This window comes from Bidens hawaiensis, unplaced genomic scaffold, assembly GCF_021521415.1.
Source record: "Bidens hawaiensis isolate Kalapana, Puna unplaced genomic scaffold, B.hawaiensis_p1.1 tig00026906_1, whole genome shotgun sequence".
Lineage (NCBI taxonomy): Eukaryota > Viridiplantae > Streptophyta > Magnoliopsida > Asterales > Asteraceae > Bidens > Bidens hawaiensis.
Window position 1 is genome coordinate 196,735 of NW_027494344.1, and position 13,077 is coordinate 209,811.

The window sequence follows — 13,077 nt, forward strand, 5'->3', positions numbered from 1 at the left end:
AAAGGCTCATATATCATTCTACTTCTTTATGTAGATGATATGTTAATTGCAGGATCTGATATGAAGGAGATTCGCAAGTTGAAGAAACAGTTGTCTGATGAATTTGAGATGAAAGATCTTGGTCCAGCCAAACAGATTTTGGGGATGAGTATATCCAGAAAGAAAGATGGCTCCATAACACTATCCCAAGAGAAATACATAGGGAAAGTGTTAGAAAGATTCAGGATGAATGACGAGAAGACTAAACCGAGAAACACACCTCTGGGAAGTCATTTCAAACTTACCAAAGACCAGTCTCCCAGAACAGAGGAAGAAAGAACAGAGATGGCTAAAGTTCCGTATGCATCTGCTGTTGGCAGTCTCATGTACGCCATGGTTTGTACACGGCCAGACATTGCTCATGCTGTCGGGGTAGTTAGTCGTTTTATGTCGGATCCGGGAAAGGAACATTGGGAAGCGGTGAAATGGTTACTCAGATACTTAAAGGGTACTTCCAGTTTGGGGTTATGTTTTAAGGGGAAGGATACAATTCTCAGGGGTTATTCAGATGCTGATCTGGGTGGATGTAAGAAGACGTTTAAAAGCACTACTGGTTATGTTTTCACAGTTGGGGGAACAGCAGTATGTTGGATGTCCAGACTTCAGAAAAGTGTTGCTTTATCAACCACTGAGGCAGAATATATGGCAGCAGCCGAAGCAAGTAAAGAATTAGTATGGTTGAGAACTTTTCTTGAAGAGTTGGGAAAGAAACAGGCAGAGTTCTTCTTATATTGTGACAATGAGAGTGCAGTGAAACTTGCGAAGAATCCAGTCTATCATTCGAAGACTAAGCACATCGGGAGGAGATATCACTTTGTCAGAGATTTGATCAGTGATGGTGTTTTCAGTTTGAAAAATATCTCAGGTGCTAAGAATCCAGCAGATATGTTCACCAAGCCGGTGATGCTGGATAAGCTGAAGCTGTGCAGAGCTTCAGCAGGCCTTCAGGAATAATGTTGAGAAGGCGAAGGGTAACTAGGAGGTGCAAAACCAGATGGGTTTTATTTTACATGTACAAGGCAATGCAGGTGAAGACATTTTACGTCTCCAAATGGGAGCAGGTTGAAATGTTTGACGCATCCAAGTGGTGGTTTAGAGAAGATGTCTCGAAGCCCAAGTGGGAGATTGTTATGTTGTGGTCTCCGATCCATCATGGGTCGGGTCCGGTTTAGACGAATAGACAGAATTAGGAGATTAAGCTGTTTGAGTTTTGGCCAAGCCCAAAAGCTCTAATCAGGCCCAGTTTAGTTAAAGGGTTAAACCCTAATTGTCTAGTCTATATATTCTCTCCTGTACTTGTAAGTTGGTATCACTCAATAATAAGAAAACCCTAGTTATCGACAGTGGACTTAGGTCATACACCGTGACCGAACCACTTAAATCCTTGTGTCTCTTTCGTTTATTCTTTCGGTTTTACTATTGTATTCGTGTTTGTGTGTGACTCCGAACCTAACAGTTGCAAGTTTATGTTTTATATTTATTGCAAAAAGAAAAAAAAAGAATATTATGTCCAATACAGTAGACATACAGTATTAGATACTGGCATCTTTTTTTGGCAGCCTTAATGAGAGGGCATAATAATCTTTTATCTTTCACAATGTTCTGGAGGTAGAATTCGCATAATTGGCTCGAAACAAAGCGAAGAGTCGTTTAAATCTGTTGATACACTCACCACATTACTGTCTCATATTTAGAATCCTAAGCTTAATATTGATATATGTATATATTCTCCAATTAGGCTGCAATTTTATGATTACATCAAAAGGAACATAATATTATTATGTCACTGGTATGAATATAACCACATTGTGTATATGTTTACAAAACATTTGCTGAAATTTGATTGGTTCCCTTTTTCCTCATCTCACTCTTATTTTTTGTGTAATATATGCTTTTCTGCTAAGACAACTGTAATATGCTAAGGATCATTTGTACACTTGTGATGCTACATTTATGCTTGAGCACTAGATAGGAAATCACCTTGGAGAAGACGTTTCAGGAATTAAATGTACATCATCTTATGCTCACACCAATAATACATGCCATGTCACCTACTTTTAAAAATCTGTTGTCTAGCTTGTCCTTTCACTTAGAACCTGTATCTTTCCATCAAAATGTTGAGGTTTATAGGTAACAATTAGCTGTAAACATAGGTATATCTTCTTTATCTCAAATGTTGATATTGCTAGTAATGGTACAAATATATTATTGATCCACATTTTTTTAAATCAAGTTTTTTAAGCTTTAAAAGGTTACTTATTGATGGATAGTTGGATACAAGTAAGCAATATTCAGTACCTGTGACCACTAACAGATCATCACTTGTCTAGAAGAATCGGTGGCTCTCTGTGATTGGCCATACATATCTTTCTTGTCGAGAATATTTAAAAATTATTATCACTTTACTGACATTCTTAAATAGTAATCGTCATCCAGAATATGAAATAGAACCTTTTATTCCCTAGAAATTCTATAGGATAGTGACTGCATAATTAAATCTTTCGTTGGTTGTTGTTGCTATTTTTCTTGGTCAACATGGTCTTACCTTAATACTAATATATATTTACTCTGAACTTTATCTTATTAACAAATCACTTCTTTTGATAGTATATAACTATATATAACTTAGTCATTTCTATTGTTTTTGAGTTAGCTAACCTGTAGTGTTGACAGTGAAAATTCCCTAGATTGACTTTTTAACACAAGAGTATTTTAATAGATTCTTTTCCAAAAGTCTACTTTATTATAGAATATATCCCCAATTTTCCACCTCTCATCACTCTTATAATATGCAACGAACACGACCTCAGATTACTTTATATATTTCTAAGATTATATTACTTGCATAGGAAGAGATACCATGGGTCAACTTGTTTACACAAATCATCAGTAGCGTTGTTCTTATCCAGATAAATATCCAAAAGGAACATTTTTTTCTATATAAGAAGCAATGAAACCTCAAAGTCTACCACAACATCTTACATTCGATCTACTATATTAGAAACGTATACTAAATGGATAGAGTAACCTATTTGGCATCTAAGAAAGCTGCAGTTATCTTCACCAAGAGTTCGTGTTGCATGTGCCATAGTATTAAGGCACTATTCTATGAACTTGGTGCAAGTCCTGCAATTCATGAAGTTGATCATGATGCTGACATGGAGCGGGCCTTACAACGCCTAGGTTGTAATCCTGCTCTCCCAGCAGTGTTTATAGGTGGTAAATATGTAGGCTCGGCCCGTGATGTCATTTCTCTTCATGTTGATGGATCACTAAAACAAAAGCTTATTGAAGCAAGTGCTATCTGGTTTTAGCTAGTAGTATGTTCACAAAATAAAAGTATAACTAATTAGCTTTAAGCACAACATCATGTTAGAATAACATGACTGTAAGTGTACTAAGAGCTGATGTTTTTTGCATGCTCTCTTGACTGTACATAAAGGAGTCAACACCTGTTAATTTTGACTTCCTGGTCTTCAAGATACTTATAAAACTGTAAATTATTGCTTTCTTTATGGTATTTTTGTTGTCATGGTATACTTTCAGGCAACATTAATATTGTTTTCATGCTTCTTTACTTCATGATTAGAAATGACGTGCTGTTTCTGACCGTTGACTTGACGCTTTGACAGTTGACTTTTCGTCTGAAAATCACACTCTTTGACCGTTGACTTAGGTTAGATTTCGATTTTAATAACTGTAATAAGTTCATGTTTTATCATGTCCCTGAACATTACAAAATTACATATTTAGTCCCTCGAATTCTTTGAACACACTCCTCAACTCAAAGTACATGAAACTACTCATGTTGTGACTTGTGAGCTTCTTATGTTGTCGGTTCATCGGAAAAAGTTAAATTTAAAATCAGAAATATTCACTTTATAAAGCAATAAGTTTTGACTAGTAATATATAGTATATGATCACTGGAAATATTAATATTATCATGCATAAGTCTAATTATTGTTTGGCCAGTCTTACTGAAAAACTTAAATGCAAGCTTAGTTATTTAAATTAAGGAAAATGAATTCAGCTTCTTGTAAAGTCAACTTTAAAGTAATGACTGGTGTTGGTTCAAATTTGCTATGAACTTGTGCTTCATGTGGCAAGATGGTGGATTGGTTGGCCAACTGGGTGGGTAATGCATCCAAAGCTGGTTTGGGTCAAATTGGTAGATTAGAGTATGGTCGGTTCAGTTTGGGCCAATCCACAAACACTTTTCTGTTTATTTCTTAAAAGTTTCCTATATGAATACAAAGGCTATATTAATACAAAAATAATAACTTTCTAATTATAACAAGACTCTGAGGTTTTTATACCCGTTGACTTATTTGACATATTTCCTTTTTAGTCGAAACCTTTAGCTTAACCCATTGACCCGTTACAGATGAACACAACCCAGATCAACTTATTTATATGTAAATGGATTGTAACTGTCTCATCTAACTACTTGCAATATTGCACAGGGTTTGTGTTTTACATCTATATATTGTTGTCCTCATCTCTGAATTCAAATTAAAAATCTCGAAAACCGTCGACTTGGACATGAACAGTCAAATTCAAGGCCACACCACAAATCCTTTGTATCTTATATGCGTTTGCTGGTGAGAGATGCGCTTCTGAATGGTAAAAGCTGCTACAAGAGGTTAGTATCAGCTTTAGAGGTGGCAAGGTAGGTGGGCTTGGTAACGGGTTTGGACAAGTTTGGGTTGAAACGGGCCACTTGATTTTTAAGTATGTGCAGAAACGGGCTTGTCAGTTGAAAACACATTTGTCCAGAATTTTGGCTTTTCTATTATAACGGGCCGCTTGGTTTTTAAGTGACCACAATTTTTTTTCTTAGTAGCCCAATCCACAAACTGATAAAATTAAAAAAACTGGCCTCTAAGATCCTGAAGGCTTGTATTTCTTGCAATATTTGCATACATTATAGATGGCAATCACAACCAATTTATTTATCGTTTTATTTAAAAATTTGAATTATTCTTATAGCATAAATGTTTTTGTAAAGTTTTAGTTAATGCATTATTTATTTTTTATCAAGTTTAGAAAACGTAAAGCACATGACATGTTTGAACCTGTACCTGAACCCGTTACTAATCCCGCATGCCCTGCCCTAATACTATTTATGCATATAGACCAGAACTGTTTTTCTTCTGTATTTAGGTCAAATATGAAAAAATAAATACATGGACTTTTTTATGTTTTAATCGCGCATTTTTTTACTTCACTGAATTTTGACTCAATGAAATTATCATTTGAGGCAAAAGATATGAAAAAACTCACGCGTACAAGATTCACAAGTGGTTATAGAATGTATGCAAGTTGGTGGGCATGTTATCAAGAATCATAGCCCACTAAAAGAAATCTCATTTCTAAATCTTTCAACCATGAGAATATAGTTAAGATGATTAAAGGAATCTCTTAGAAATTGAACTAACAACCCTTAGAATCTTAAAGTTTATTTAGTGGATTTTTTTGGCTGTTTATTTGGATCCACTGAATGTGCAGGAATCAAACTCATGGTCCATAGCTTGCACACATCGAACAGTTGGTTAACTAATCAACTCGGGTTCGGATCAAAACGGGTAACTTTCTATACGGGTCGGTCATGTTGACATGTTTTGGGTTGGCGGGTTTAATTGTTCAATCCGAACATTACCAATATATTTGTTCGTGTCAAAAACATCAACCCTAACCCAGGCACAGTTATAATCGTGCAGCCAAACCCGTTTAACCCAGTTATCTAAACATGTCAAATGGGTTGACGGGTGATAATCAAGTCGTATACTTTCTAATCAGGTTGGTGGGTTGAAAAAATGGGCAGGTTGATGTGTTTAATTAAACGGGTTAAACAGGTCAACCTAAACAAAAAAACGCTTAATTAAACAGGTCAACCTGAACAACCCAAATTTTATCATTTTTGTGTCGTGTCGGAAATTGCTACCCCAAGTATGATCACGGAAATTATACTCTGGTATAATCTAATGTTAAAGTTATAAAGTTGACGGATCAAAATTTCCGCCTTTTATTTCAATGAAAAGTGGTTATTTTTGGTGCATGTCGGTTATCGCTTGAACACTTGTGTCAAAAATTCTCATTTTTAATAAATAATTAGCGTGCCAAATATTCTACAATAATAATATAAATTTGACCCTTTACCCGTTAAGCTTAACCTGAATCAACCCATTATAATGTCTTCAAGATGGAGGTTTGTACATATATTATAAGGATGTTAGTTAGTACTTGTTCCTTGGTGTGTGGAAAGGAAAAAAAGTAGCCATATATAAAAGTACCTTTAGTAGCTTTCAAGCATCTATATAAAAAAAAGCATCTCGTTTAGATGTTCTTGTAACGAGAAAACAATTTTATATAAATAGAAGTAGCCCGAGAAACCCCTATGCAAACCAAACCAAATCTCATCTCTCCCTCAAAACCCTTCTCCGAACCTCCCTTAGAGTTTGATCCAATCGTTTGGAGACTCGTGACATTGTAGTTTAAGGTAGTTTCATAAGATGGACAAGATACAAGCATTGACATCAGAGAACGGAATTGTCGTGTTTAGCAAGAGCACGTGTTGCTTGTGCTATGCTGTGACCATTTTGTTCCAAGAACTCGGGGTTGAGCCCCTGGTTCATGAGCTGGACCATGATCCAGACGGTTGGGAGATTGAGAAGGCCCTTGTGAACCGAGGCTGCAACTCTCCCCCTGTGCCAGCTGTGTTCATAGGGGGTAACCTTGTGGGGTCCACCAACGAGGTGATGTCACTTCACCTCCGCGGTGCTCTCATCCCGCTCCTCAGGCCGTATCAAACACTGGCTTAGAATGTGTACTCGCAATTTGAAGGAATAAGTTCGGGTCAAGACTCAAGACCGTGACTAGTTTGCTTAGGTTTTATTAGCATAAGTTAAATAGATTAAATTTAGGATAATATCATTAGTGGCTTTTAGGTTGTGACTTTAGTTGTTTTAATCCGTTTTCACAAGTGTTTGATGACGACACGGGTATCATCCATATGAATCTGATTCTTGTTTATATTATCTAGCACCCTTAATATTTCTATTTAATAACAAAAGAAAAAGACCATAAAATTATGTGTGATCTAACACGTGTTTTGATCTGTTCACATGTGAACAAAGTTAATCACGCGTAATTAAGTTAATGTGTTATATTGATGTTCCCGAATCAATCTAAAGTTGTAAACGGGCTGACGGGTTGTAATCAAATTGTAAATGGGTTGGTGGGTTGACCTTATATAATATGTTCTTTTTGTGTTAAGACATGTTTATTATTCAAGTTAGAAATGACATGATGACAACCCGAAGATTTATCATATCGATAATCAGTTTAAACGTAAGCTACTCTCAAACTGATCAGTGATCAGATTGCGGCCCTACCAACACTCAAAAAAGTGATATATCGAATATATCGGACCTCTAAGATCCATACTTGTGTTTGAAAAAGGTCTTAAAAAAGATATATTCTCCACTTTTACATAAAGAAAAGAATTCAATGCCTCAAGCTTTCATTTTCTTTCACTCTTTTCTAATAATTTCCTTTTGCATTATGTCCCAACAAAGAAGATTGCCTGGAATATCGACCTGATCGCACTTAGCTTCTTCATCAAACTTGCTTCATTTTTATCTGCATATAAATTTTCATGCTTGGAGTGCGGATATTGTTAGTGGCAGGTGAACAGTAGGGTTGTAAATGAGTCGAGCCGAACCGAGCCAAACCAGGATGGGCTCGGGCTCGACTCGTTTTTCTTGACGGGCTGAGAATTTGAGCTTGAGCTTGGGAGCCAACTCGTGGCTAGTCGAGCCATCTCGTTTTCTAAATTTTTACAATTTTTAACTTTGTCTTTTTTACGCGTATTAATATCTATAAAAACATAATATAATACTCATAAAATACACATAATGCAGAATTTTGTAGTTTATAAATTTTGTATTATGTGTATATTAAATATAACCTTTATTTTCAATTTTCATGAAATAAAACAAGTATTCGCACACGACACGAAATAATTAAGTTTTGGGTTAATATAGTATAGTATATTAAAACAAGTCTGATTAATGAATTGGTTAACTTAGACACGCCTCTGTAAGTTTATGAGTAACAATATCTCATCTTCTTCTCCGATTCAAACCCTAATTCTTCCTAAATCAAACCTCCGATTTCGATCTCTACCTGCCTTCGGTGTTAAAACGTGTACGGAAGCTCACCTGATTCTGCGTTCTTCTGCCGTCGCTACTCCCTAACCACCGCAAGCACCACCGCAGCCATCTTGAGCCGCCGGTGCTGTCATTTTCTACTGCCACCGACTGCTGTTTGTTTTTCCGACGCGCCGCCGCCATTTTCGACGAGCTGCAGCCACCGGAATTCATCTTTTGCTGCTACCACTGGTGTGTGCTGCCACTCCTGTCCGCCGATCTCACAGCTTGCCGGATCTGCTGTCGCGCCGCCTCCTGCCGCTGCGTCACCACCCATGGCCGCCGTAAAAGTCGCCGGAATTGTTGGTTCACCTTGTTGTGTTGTCTAGCTCGATTCGTTATATCTCGGTGTTCTCCCGGTTTTGATAACCGAGGGTTTCTTGTAACCTGGCTGCCGTTGAGCTGTATCTGCCTTCATCATCTTCACGGTATACTCGTTCCTTTCTCACTATTATTATCATTATTAGTATTATTATTATTATTATTATTATTATTATTATTATCATTAGAACATACGTGATCCGGATCTTTGGAGTTTATTTTCATTTTAAGATCTCTTGACTATTATTGTTATTGCTACACACTATTATTATTACTATTATTATTATTATTAGTTTTTGTTACTATTATTATTATTATTATTATTATTGATTTGGTGTTTTATTACTTGTGTTTGTGTGATTAGTTGCAACCATAGAGCGTAGGAACCATGACTATTACTTGAGACCATGTCCTGAAACGAGGGGTGTAGGAAAGAGTAAAGATAGGGAGCGTATATTGCGTTTGGCTTCTTGGAATGTAGGAACATTAAATGGTAAGTTGCTAGAATTGGTAGATGTGCTTAAAAGACGTAGGGTTCAGATAGCATGCCTCCAGGAGACTAAGTGGAAAGGACATAGAGGGGCTGAGTGTAATGGGTATAAGTTGTGGTACTCGGGATCTGATGGAGCTAGGAATGGAGTGGGGTTTCTAGTGGCTAAGGAAATACACACTAGTGTGGTGGAGGTGATAAGACATAATGACAGGATTATGGTGTTGAAATTAGTACTAGGAGAGGAAGTAGTGGCAGTAGTCTCCGCCTACGCGCCTCATGTAGGCCTAGGGGATCAGGAAAAGAGAGAATTTTGGGATTGCCTAGACGCAGTGGTAGGGGGCATACCTAGGGGGGAGAGGATTTGCATAGGAGGTGATTTTAATGGACACATTGGTAAGGCTAACGATGGCTTTCAAGCCGTTCATGGGGGTTTCGGTTTTGGTGATAGGAATGAGACCGGAACAGATCTTCTAGAGTTTGCGGTGGCACATGACCTAGGTATTATAAATTCTTATTTTAGGAAACAAGATTCTCATTCAATCACTTTTAGCAGTGGCGGACGCGACACGCAAATTGACTACCTTTTGATGAGGCAAGGAGACCGACGTTGGTGGAAGGACTGCAAAGTCATACCTGGGGAGGCAGTTGTGACTCAACATCGACTACTAGTGACAGATATAGCCTTCAGAAATAAGCTGACTGTTCGAGAGAAGAAAGGTACACCGAGAATTCGATAGGGAAATTTGAAGGACGAAAATCTCCTACTGTTTAAGGATAAACTCATGCTGCATACGCGGGCTCGACTAAATGGGGACTCAACTCATATATGGGAAGCTATGGAGACAAAGATCATCCAAGTAGCAAAGGAGACTCTCGGGGTCACAACAGGAAAAACAAGTGGGCATAAGGAGTCTTGGTGGTGGAATGACGCAGTGTAAGACAAGATAAGGGACAAACAAGGATGTTTTAGGGAGCTAATGAGGTGCACGAATGAGGAGGAGCGAGTGGAATTGAGGGACAACTACAAAAAGGCCAAGATAGAGGCGAAGAAGGCAGTGGCGGAAGCAAAGAAGGCGGCCTTTAAACGGATGTATGAAAGTTTAGAAACAAAAGAGGGGGAACATGCTATGTTTAAGATTGCCAAAGCCAGGGAGCGTAGAAGGCAAGATCTAGGACCGGTGAAGTTCATAAAGGATACAGATGGGCATGTACTGGACAAGGAGCAGGACATCAAGCTAAGATGGCAAACCTACTTCCACAATCTTTTTAACAATGGGAGAGCTTTCCAAGAAGAACATGACAACACAAACTTTCAACGACAACAATCGAATAACTGCTACTGTCGACGGATCACACGAGAAGAGGTGAATGATGCACTTAGGAGGATGGGAAGGTCTAAGGCGGTTGGCCCAGACAACATACCCATCGAGGTGTGGAAGTGTCTGGGGGAGGAAGGAGTCATGTGGTTAACTACTCTGCTCAATAGTATTCTCAAATCAGGTAAGATGCCAGACCAGTGGAGGAGCAGCGTTGTAGTTCCTATCTATAAGAACAAAGGAGACGCCCAATGTTGTGGTAACTACCGAGGAATCAAACTACTAAGTCATACTATGAAGCTATGGGAAAGAGTGATTGAGGGTAGACTTAGACGAGACTCAGGTTACGGTCAACCAATTTGGCTTCATGCCGGGCCGTTCCACCACAGAGGCAATACACCTTATAAGAAGATTAATGGAAAAGTATAGGGAGAAGAAGCGTGATCTACATATGGTGTTTATTGACCTAGAAAAGGCCTACGACAGTGTGCCACGACAGGTGCTCTGGGAGTGCTTGGAGGGTAGAAGAGTGCCCAGGAAATACATAGAGATAATTATGGATATGTATACCAGGAGTGAAACAAGTGTCCGTGCGCCAGTGGGGGATACTGATTTCTTTCCTGTAGAGGTAGGTCTTCACCAGGGGTCAGCGTTGAGCCCGTTTCTTTTTGCGGTAGTCTTGGATGAGTTGTCAAAGTCGATTCAGGGGACTCTCCCGTGGTGCATGATGTTCGCAGACGATATTGTGTTACTTGCTGAGAAAAAACAAGATCTAAACATGAGGCTTGAGGAGTGGCGAACAACCTTAGAGACAAAAGGTTTAAAGATTAGCCGATCTAAGACGGAGTACCTCCACTGTGATTTTGGTGGGATAAACGACAATGAAGACGCACAGATCACAATTGAAGGTCAGGTGGTCCCGCAGGTAACGAAGTTCAAGTATTTAGGATCATTTGTACAGAGCGATGGGCAATTAGACAGTGATGTGACCCACCGAGTTCAGGTAGGATGGTGTAGATGGAAAGCAGCCACAGGTATATTGTGCGACAAGAGTTTCCCGACTAAACTAAAGGGAAAATTCTATAGGGTGGCAGTTAGACCTGCAATGCTATATGGAACAGATTGTTGGGCCATCAAGAAGGCACAAGTGCGGAAGATGGAGGTAGCAGAAATGAGAATGCTACGTTGGATGTGTGGGCACACAAGGTTAGAACGAATAAGAAACGTTGTGTTTCGCGAGAGATTAGGGGTGGCGAACATAGCAGACAAGATAAGAGAGTGGAGATTGAGATGGTTTGGACATGTAAAGAGAAGACAGACGACGAATCCTGTTAGATCCGTAGAAAACATTACTATAGAGGGGAGGAGGGGTAGAGGACGACCGAAATTGACTTGGGATGAGAGGATTAGGCATGATTTGATAGACCTAAACCTCTCCGAGGACATGGTTGAGGATAGGAATTCGTGGAGAAGTAGAATTAAAGTTAAGGATTTTAGAGAGAATTGAATACCTTAGGGCTTAGACTTAACTTATTTAGGTCACATACCATAATGGTATTTCCCTTACATATATTATTATTATTATTATAATTATTATTAGCTTTTATATAGCTGTTAAACTGTGATCTTATTATTAATATTATTATAATTAGTAGTAGTTTTTATATAACTGTTAAACTTTGATTTCCTTTATTTTGCTTCATACACATGTACTTAGAGCCGAGGGTCTCTCTGGATAGAGGTACGGTGTGCCTACATCCCACCCTCCCCAGACCCTACTTATAGCTTTGCTGTCGGTGGGATTTTACTGGGTATGATTGATTGATTGATTGTGTATATTAAATATATATATATATTGCTTTTATATATATATCAATATGTGTAAAATATACAAAATTCTAATTAATAATTGAGATGGCTCGACGAGCTACGAGTTGGCTTGAGCTTTTGATAAAACCATTTAAATTTATATAAATTAAATTTTGGGCTTTATTTTAAACGAGTAAGCTTAGCTTGGCTTGGGTTTGATCGTTTGCAAACTGAGTCGATTTCGAACGAGCCCCAAGTTTTTTGAACAACCCTAGTGAACGCTATATTAATTCTAGGTGTATGATAATCTTTAAGAAATGTTATGTTATTTTAACAATCGTATAATCTGTTAATAAAAACTATTTTAATTTGTGTAAATTTTTATTTATTTGTTAAAAGTAAAAACATAGCAAATGAGTTGAAATAATATTCTTCTTGTTGCAGGGTTTTGATACACACAAATCACAAATGCCAATTTTTATGCTCTTTATAAAAATGTAACAAACCAAGTTGATATAAAGGCATATACTCAAAAGATTTGCAGTTTGATTCTTATATGAGTAGCAGCAAAAGAAAGGCGGCAAAGGGGGAATCCGAGAATGGTGAATATATTTCCCATCAATCTTACTCGCAAAGTTCTTATGGAATCTTGAAAACGGCTGTTTGAACGGTTATGAATTTATGAAGTTGTCGCTTGCCACGTCTTGCCAGTTCTTTTGCGTCGGTTATGTTTCTTGTAAGTTTTGTAGTTCGGAAAAGTTTGGATGTATATTGAAATATTTTGATGGTGCTCTTGAAGATTGATAATTGAAAGAGAACAAAAACGAATATTTTGATGGTGCCCTTAATTGGCACGCTTATCACTTATTAGTTAAGTTCGATTCTTGA

At 37.9% G+C, this 13,077-nt stretch overlaps 2 pseudogenes across 1 annotated transcript; both read left to right on the forward strand.

Moving 5' to 3' along the window:
* The first annotated feature begins 2,780 nt into the window (after window positions 1-2,780).
* LOC143574411 (glutaredoxin-C11 pseudogene) lies at window positions 2,781-3,587 on the forward strand (annotated as a pseudogene).
* Window positions 3,588-6,203: 2,616 nt separating this feature from the next.
* Window positions 6,204-7,077, forward strand: LOC143574405 (glutaredoxin-C13 pseudogene; annotated as a pseudogene). Its single transcript, XR_013142584.1, has 2 exons — window positions 6,204-6,928; window positions 6,964-7,077. The product of XR_013142584.1 is annotated as a glutaredoxin-C13 pseudogene (transcript).
* Window positions 7,078-13,077: the final 6,000 nt, after the last annotated feature.